We start from the raw sequence: 9,632 nt of genomic DNA, 5'->3' as shown, positions 1-9,632 counted from the left end.
AAAACTACTGAATTTTGTTTACTATTCAATATTTCAAATAAAAAGAGGTCATGTCCGTCAGGCTGGTACAAAAATTGCTGTCAATTGTTACGTATTATATGATCAATTATGGCATGAAAATATAACTGAATTACTTCTATATAGAATAAGATAACTTGTTAAGAGGTAAATATTGTCAGTTTTGGTTAATGATATCAAATAATTTTGTTTTACGAGTCAGTCTGTCTAAGATGAGAAAACTATTATTTGCGAAGAACAAGAAATTTACTATAATTATTGTTCAATGAAATACAAATGTGTGGCATTTTTAAATAACTTTAATCGTCAATATGTCAAGCAGAAATGACCGGTTGGTCAATTAATTTTGATGTTCCTTATCATTTCATATTTTAGGTCAGTGTATCCAGGTTACGATGACAATCTTCGTTAACGGCCGTTTACTACAAACAGTAAACGCGCGTTTACTTATAAGGAAAATAGAAGACGCGCATTTTTCCACGTTAACGCGGAGGTAAACGGGAAAGTAAACGCCCGTTTACTCTTTACAAAATTAGAAGACGCGCCGTTTTTGCGTTAACGCGGAGGTAAACGCGAAAGTAAACGCCCGTTTACTTTTAATGTCTACTGCAATTTCGGAGTTAACGCACAGTTAACGCGGCGTTTACATGAAGTGCACGCGAGTAAACGCCGCGTTAACTTTTTCGGCCCGTCTACATGTAATGCTTGGTCTGCACCCAACTGTATACAATAAACTTAAGTGCACTTTATCATCTTGTGCGAATGAATAAGTTACTTGTGCCCACGAGTTACACAACTTGTGCTTCGGAACTACATATAATAACTAACTTGTGCGGAGGAGTATTTTTTTGGTGCCCACGAGTGCACTCGAGTAACACACATGTGCACACAAGTGACTTACCTGAGCACACGACTGACAACTTGTGTGTATGAGTAACCCAATATAATAACTAACTTGTGCGGAGGAGTATTTTTTTGGTGCCCACGAGTGCACTCGAGTAACACACATGTGCACACAAGTGACTTACCTGAGCACACGACTGACAACTTGTGTGTATGAGTAACCCAACTTTGAACTTCAGATTCTATGTAACCTGAATCAAAAGCTTCCATACATTTTTTTTATATTTCTGTTTGTAACAAAACTGAATACCACCTTTTCTTTTTTTTTATTCAATTCTAAAATGAATTTAGTTGCTGTCTATCATCTTTGTGAAAAGTCCTATGAGGTCAACACGATTTGGTAATAGAAGGCTGGGTCGTAGCTCTAGTCCTTGTATAAAATGCCTTGTATTGTCGGACTACAAGTGGAATAACTGTCTGACTACCTCTCAATATATTCAATTTCATACTTGTGAAAAACTGCACTCATTTAATTATTAAACGAACCTTTTTCGTTGGTTCTAAAAATATACGAATTTGTCAAACAATCCTAATAAATTAAAGAATGCATACGTGAGACTTACGTAACAGATAAAAATAAATATTTAATATCTATTTTAATTTCATATTGATCTGGATTCAAAGAGATAAAGCAAGTAGTAAAATTCAAGATTCACTGTTACAGTAGTAATAGTTTTAATTTGTTAACTGTATTAAGATGAGAAGATGTGGTATGATAAGCAATGAGACGACTATTCATAACAGACCAACCGACAAGAATACATATATAAGAGGTTACCGTACAGGCATCACCAATTGACCATTTATCGTCGAGTTATGAAAATAAGGACATGTGTATGATTTTATAAAGACAGCTATACACCAAATGATATGGATGCAAGCAATTATTTTCAAAAATGAGAAAAACAAATACCGTATTGTCGGCTATAAATGCTCCGACATAACAAATATTAATTAATTTAAAAGAGAAAACTAACGGCCAAATTTATAATAAAAAAAATTCTATATAATATTGATTAATATGTATTGTCGTTTCACAAATTCTATAATATGTAGATTCTATGATAATAATTTAAAAAAAGACAAAAGACGAAAAACACAGTTTCTGTTTAATTCGTTTTTTAAAGATACGCAGTAGTTTCTTTAGTTAAAACAATCAATTCAATTCTATTTAAATGTCAAAATATATTGTTACGGTATCGTATTTATTCCACACGCTATTTCCAAATTAGAATAAATATTGATCAGACCATGAAATAATATATAATGAAAACAGTGCGTTAACGCAAAGACGAATTCCATTCCTATAGAAGTTATTAAGGTAAAAATAATAATGTACTTTTAAAATAATCCATTTTGCTCATATTGTTGTTACTTGTATTCTTTTATGTTTCATTTAAAAAAATAATTTCTATTGCTCAATTTCAGAATCATGCCAACATTCAGCTTTGCCACTGTCATTGTTGCCTTTGTGGTTAGTGTTTATGGACATGATTGTACAAAATATAACCTGACACCATCAGACCAATCTCTTATTGATATGATGAAGCATTACTTGCATACCTCACGGAAAGCGGATTGTCCTGTAACACCTTCAAAACAGGGTAAGTATTTGTTTTTAAAACAAATACAGCATTCCATTTGCCATTGAGTTGGCACGAATTGACGTTAGATTTTGGTAGTCAATGCAAAAAAAACCCACAAAAATACTAAACTCAAAGGAAATTCAAATTGGAAAGTCCCTAATCAAATGGGAACATCAAAAGCTCAAACAAATCAAACGAATGGACAACAACTGTCATATTCCTGAATTTGTACAGGTATTTTCTTATGTGGAACATGGTGGATTAAATCTGGTTTGATAGCTAGCAACTATTTACAATAGTTAAGTTAAAACCTCGTAAACTAATAGAAAAAATCAAAAAAATCAAGATCATAAAAAAAAAAAAAAAAAAAAAATATCAAATAACAAGGCAAATTCAAAAGGGGGAAGTCCATGAAAAATGACATTATTAAACGCTATCAATCAACGTAACAAGTGAAATACCTATACTTAGACAATATACGTATAGTGTCTTGAAATATGAAATTTATTTGTATGAGGCTTAGAAACGGGAAAATGCGAGGTTCTACCAAGCATTTTCCCGTTTCGTGCCGAATACAAATAAATTTCATATTTGAAGACACTATACGTATATTGTTTTTATACTGAAATCAATAAAATAATAAAAAAATAATAAAAATATGAAACAAATATTATTAAAAAAAAAAGTGTTTGGAATTTCCCTCTTGGGGTACCATTTTAGGGTATTTCCCTATGAGCGTAGTCTAGGCGGTAAGCATTGACAATTTACGGAATTAGAAAGGGAAAATGAATTTAATTAATAGCATTTGATGAACATGGTATATAAATTACCAATTTGAAGACATAACAGGTTTGAATTCCTAAAAGTTTGACCATTGTTACTACACGTTGTCATGGTTGTGACTTGACGTTGTAAGTAGGCGGGGCTTATAGGTGAGTTGAGGTCATTGACGTATAAAGCTAACGTTTATACGTATAGCTTTATCTGTATAGTAAAATAGCTGATTGCAGTATAAAATTGTTTTATTCCTACAACAGAAACTTGTCGACCAAGCAGCATATATCTATATTCTTCTGTTATTCGTGCACCACCCGCCGTTTAGATCAGTCACCAATTGAGGAATAGGACTGAATCGAAATAATTACAAATAAGACGACCATACTGGCATGTAAAGACTTATGACCGCAAAACATAATATTTTAGAAAATTCTTTCGTACGAATTTGTTATTTTTTTTTTTAAATTGTATACGTTTAATTTATGAAAATGAGCATTTAAGTGATTATAGCCACACCAAACAGATTGTATTTTCGTTAAATCATAACTTTAAACAGAAGTTTATGACACTCACGTTCAAGTATTTTCAGTAATAAATTGGGAACGCCGGAGTATGCTTTTTTATAATTCATCTTTAATACGGTTTCAGAATGTAAATTAACTTGTATATTTAAGATATTGGTGTGACATATATCAGATGGGGGAAGAACACTTGTCCTGAAAATCGGACATTGTGTATGCAGGTATAGTATGTTTTATAATAATTACATTATAATTGTCAGACAAGTTCTCACAAATGAATGAGAGCGCTAGATATAATAAGATGCAGGCAATTTTTTGTGTTCTCCCCTCATCTGAATTCGAACTCGTGCTACTGGGATATCGAGACATCACCGCCTTCACTGCCGCCATCTCTCTAGACCACTTGGTGACATACAAAAAATGTAGACTATATTAATGTACATTTTATATATTAGTATACTAAATATCTTCTGAGGTTTTATTCTATTAAACTGCTGTCTCATCAACAACAACAACAACTGTCGTACATTTTGTAACACACATAGAGAAAGTGTGGTATATTTTTTGAGATGTAACATTTTGTTCACGTATTTGTTGAATCTAAAAAAATGGAATTGCTAGGTCAAGGATATGATTGAATATTTGAAAGATATACTTACACAAAAAAAAAAACGTTTGGTAATGTTACCGTAACACATATTTAAAGTCGAACTTACTGTTTAAACTACTGGCATGTTAATAAATAAAACAGTGGTTTATGATATCGTTGGTATTATTACTTACACATATACAATTTGAATTATAACATTTGTTATAAGATAACTACTTTAAACTAATGCAGGGCAGGCTGGCGGTAACTATTTTACTAACAAAGGAGGAGGTTCGAACTACCTCTGTTTACCCAGTGATCCTGAAAATGGCGAAGCATACTCATATGGAAATGATGTACTATATGGTGCCGAGTATGAGATACATTCCAGCACTAAACCATCAGGTTTACCTGCTAGTTTGGCCAATGGTAAACATTTATCTAGATCGCTACATAGTGTTGTTGATTATCAATTTCAACATGAACATTGCTTTGAAAGCAACGGCTTTGAATAAAATTGAGAATGAAAATGAGGAACATGTAAAAGAGACATTTACCCGACCAAAAAACAGAAAACAGTCGAAGGACAACATTGGGTCATCAACACAGCGAGAAGATCTCGCACACGGAAGTCGGCTCAGCTGGTCCCCTTAACAAAATGTGTACTAGTTCAGTAAAATGGACGTCCTACTAAGCTCCAGAACATGTAAATGAATCAAAATTTAAACAAGTTGCTTTCTTTAAAAAAAGAAAAGCAATACATGAACCTAAGACTGCTGACTGCCGGGTCACCAAAAGATTGTTGCTGAAATTGTGTTTGCTTTTGAATTGAAATAATTGACTGTGAATAGAAGAAGCCAGTTGAAAGTATATATTTACAGCTTCTATTTAAATAGTTATTTTAAAGCTCGACTATCATATGTATTACTTGGTAAAATAATGTACATATTTTTTCCGATTATAACCCTTTGGCAAATCCCAATTTCTACTAACTGGATGACTTATGCAAATTGCACAAACCTATCGCAATGTAAATTTTTTGCACTCAGTTTGCTTTATAATCTGGAATTCTGGATTCATTTATTTTATCTATCAATCTTTATAGTTTGTTTCCTACATGAATGCCTTTATATTATTAACTCGTATTTGAAGCTCTCTTTACTCATGGTAGATGTTGTATGTGGTGAAACCTGTAGCATGCAATTGATTGGGACATCTTATGAAGAGACTTATTTTGGTCTCATAAAACATCTCAAATTTTAAGGATTTCCTGATTTTACTTAAATCAATTCAAACATTCTACAGAGAAACTTAGTTTTGCCGAAAAATTTCCTAACTCAGAAGTTTATGAATACCTGTACACACTTTTAAAATAACCAATTTATATTCAAAGGTATGTAGATATAAAAAGATACCGGCAGAATTAAAATGATGTACGCCAGACACGAGTTAAGTCTACAAAAAAAGCATCAGTGACGCTCGAATGAAAAAAGTTAAAAGGCTAAAAAAATAACAAAGTTACGGAATCTATTCCTTGGGTAGACAATCCTTAGCTTTTCGAAAAGGTCTATAATAGGACAGTGACTCAAAAAAGAAACAAAAGAGAAACAACTCGAGGTCAGAATACCGTTAGTAATGATGAAAGTCACATGTAAAGCTCTTTCTGCCGTGTCCTGAATTTAGATAACAAAAACGAAAATAAGCTTTCACGAGTGAATTTAATTGTATTGCATGCAAGTAGTATTTTAGCGCACGAAATAGTAAATAGAAAGCATCTCACTGATACCCAGGAAAAGAATACGCATTTGCGTCAGCACAGATCTTAATTTAATAGTTGAATTCGAATGTCAAACGGCCTTCATTAAATGTTTTGACTCCGGATTCATTGACATTTTATCCGGAATTTTTGAGAACGCAAACCGATAGTGTGCTTTTGAAATGTGACCTATAATGTGAATGAATCAAGACGTGTAGGATAGTTGGTCAACACAATGAATACAATTTTCAAAACCGTACCATAGTACAAATATGTAGATGCTATAACAAACAAACAAAAATTGAATTAAAATTTTATAATAAACTAACGTTCCTGTTAGTAATTTTTTTTTGAATATCAATAAAAACGAACGTCAAGTATTTACAGATTGACATTTTATTTATCGAATGAATCTATTTTTAAATTCTAACATTCCACTATGTGAATATATTACTATACAAAATATAGGCAAAGACTTCTAAATCCATACTAAAACAGTATAAAATAATCAACATTATGGATTATTCGATGAAATTTTATAGGAGTTATCTACCTTTACAAAATAAATTTGTCGGTATGTGTTTTCAACTCATCAACTATTAACCATATAACTCTGGAATGTTTTTTATTTGAGGTCCCTAGGTCCTAACTTAGAAAATGAGGTCAAGGTCAAATGTCAAGGTCAAGTTCTAAATTTTGACTTTTCCTTGTTTTGAGATTTTCTCCGACCACTTTTAAAGATATACATTAAAGAACAAGTGCAAAATGTTTGCTTTATTGTAATGAAGATATGTTACATTTGGTCTGATACAATTAAATGGCATCTTATAGGAGTTAATGCCCCTGAACTGTCTTAATATAAGGTTATTTGATTATAACTTCAACTAAGTTCATTATAAAGCCATATGACCTTGTACAAAAACTTAGGTGACATATGACCTTGAAAAATGACAACCGGAAGTGACCTTGAGAAAACCGGAAGTACATATTTTTGCACTTTTTTCATTTAAAAGTACTCGGAATCCATATATTTTGTAATAAAGATACATAAACGTATCCTTCAAGACTAGAAGTAACTTGCGATAAACCGGAAGTAGCCAATTATCTTACGTTGTACACAAACAAGTATATACAAACTATATATTTTTGGAATCAGAGTGAAGTAAGCTATCAGTTGAGACAGGAAGTAGCACATTATCTCCTTTAGTTCACTTTAAAGCATATCAAAACTATTAGTTATAGTATCAGCTTGAGAAACTAGCTTCTTTTCAAAATTTCTTTGATGTGGAAAGACCTTCAATTGTTCTCTGAACAATTGGTTTTTAATTTATTTTTACGGTTGTTGTGAGTTTAAAATCATGCTTTATGAATTGAAAACACTCAAGTATTTTTATTCGTGACCGTTTGAAATTTGAATATTAATTTCAATAAATTTATCTTACTTTCCGTTTGATGGATCATATATTACAATACAGAAAAATGAATAGAAATTATTACTCATAAAACCAAATTACTAACATGGTATGAAATAATTAACGTAGAAATATACTGATTATTGTTTATAAACATTTTTTTGTATGATGCAAGAATTTATTTTGATTTAATTTTTATGTTTCCTTTACAAATGAATATTTAAAAATACCAAAGCAGAAAATCTTGTCCTATAAAATACTTATTTCTTAATTGCAACTCTGAAAATATTCTGATTTCAATCATTGGTAGTTTCTTCAGAAACATAAATACAGTATATATTTTGTATATATTTCTTTGATTCCTCTTGAATGAATAAATACTTTTGATAAGAATATTATCTTTCTGTTTTCCGATCTAATATTAATATTTTAACCAGAATGTTCTCTCCCGTAAGTCTATGATGAAATACACAGTATCCCGTGGTTAAATCTTCAAACATAATTAGTTTACATGTTATCGAGACAACAGACGATACCACGTTATAATTGACCCAGATACACACAGTGTACAGTGGTCGTTTTAAAAACAAATATAATTGCGTCGTCAAGGGCCATCAAGGGACCATATCAAAGACGTAGATAACAACCTGTTAAGACTTGTATAAATGACAGAAAACTTTCGAGACGTTCCGAGAATTTTATTCTGACTTCCGACCGAGAGATATCGAGTGGCCAATAGACACATCCAAAACTCGCCAATATATAAGCATGAACCCCCTGAAGCATGAACCCCTAAGGGGGTTCATGCAAATAAACCATACAAGACTAACAAAGGCAAGAGACTTCCGACTCGGGACAGTCGCAAAAATGTGGCGGGTTTCAAAATGTTTTGTTAGATCTTAACTCCCCTCTCTACACCTCTAGATACTGCATTGTTCTGTGCTGTCGTAATCATTGATTAGAAGTTTATATGGAGGACTTAAATCTATGGTGGGTTCCATATCTATAGCAGATTCCTAATCTATGGTAAATGTGACGTCATGTTATCCCAAATCTATAGCAAAATTGTTACAACCTAATCTATGGCAAGTGTTGTAATGTCCTATTCTATGGCGAATTAATGATGTTTCCAAATCTATGGCAAATTTTGTGCAAATGGAAAACAATGCAGTCTGTACATTTTCGACCAATGACTTGTCTTAAGCAAATTAAAATATACGAAAACGGGATATCTATAAACATTAATTTTGTTAAATGAACATTCCATAATGGTCAACAGAAAAAAAATCATAAATGATAAATTCATATACCTTCAAGATTAAAATTATCTGCTCTGTAAAAAATAAACATTTATTAATCTGTGCATAATACCTGTAAACCCATCCAGTCCGGAATGCGGTTCGATTAAATTGCTCCCCTTGTTTATTTCGCTCTCCTGTCAAATCATGTAATTTCGCGAACTCCAATGGTAGACGCTACAACGATGGGTGTCGTCAAGAAAGTTACGATTAAAGGAATCGGCTAGGAATTAGACGATCACCATTGGTATAGGTGAGTTGTTTAATAGTTGTTGCTTTGTGATAACTGCGTGTTTTGGATTAATTCATAATCAGGAATAGCTGGAAGGGAAAGAAACATGTTGCTACGTGAACCCGGAAAGCGATGGAAGAATTTTTTCAAAAAATCTAGAGACGATCGTTCTGAGTGTGCCACCTTCACATTCAAACGTGTACACAAGCACAGTATTCCCTATATATGTAATGTGTTTTCATAATTATGTGATGTAAGGCAAAAAAAAGGTAGCAGTTTTTTGTGTCTTGTTGTTAAGCATTTCCAGGGGAGATAATGTTATTTTTCACGGTGTGTTTGATAGGTTTGTTACATTGTAACAATATATATAATACACACTCATAGAGTGGATTAAAATAGCCTCCCACACTCAATTAACTGAATTTCAATTATTTTATTTACCGTAGTGCTATTATATAAGACTTCGGAGGTTCATATCACTTATATTCAACGTTTGATATCGGATTTTTTTTACTATTGATGTTGAACGGTTCATAGTAA

The 9,632-nt window shown here is 32.2% G+C and overlaps 1 long non-coding RNA gene across 1 annotated transcript; it reads left to right on the top strand.

The window, feature by feature from the left end:
• Positions 1–2,386: 2,386 nt before the first annotated feature.
• Positions 2,387–4,778, top strand: LOC143075877 (uncharacterized). Its single transcript, XR_012978443.1, has 3 exons — positions 2,387–2,525; positions 3,959–4,026; positions 4,647–4,778. It is a non-coding gene; the product is annotated as an uncharacterized LOC143075877 (long non-coding RNA).
• Positions 4,779–9,632: the final 4,854 nt, after the last annotated feature.

Source organism: Mytilus galloprovincialis, chromosome 5 (assembly GCF_965363235.1).
Source record: "Mytilus galloprovincialis chromosome 5, xbMytGall1.hap1.1, whole genome shotgun sequence".
NCBI classification, from domain to species: Eukaryota; Metazoa; Mollusca; class Bivalvia; order Mytilida; family Mytilidae; genus Mytilus; species Mytilus galloprovincialis.
The sequence above is the reverse complement of the archived record's forward strand: the minus strand, read 5'-3'. Positions and strand labels throughout refer to the sequence as shown.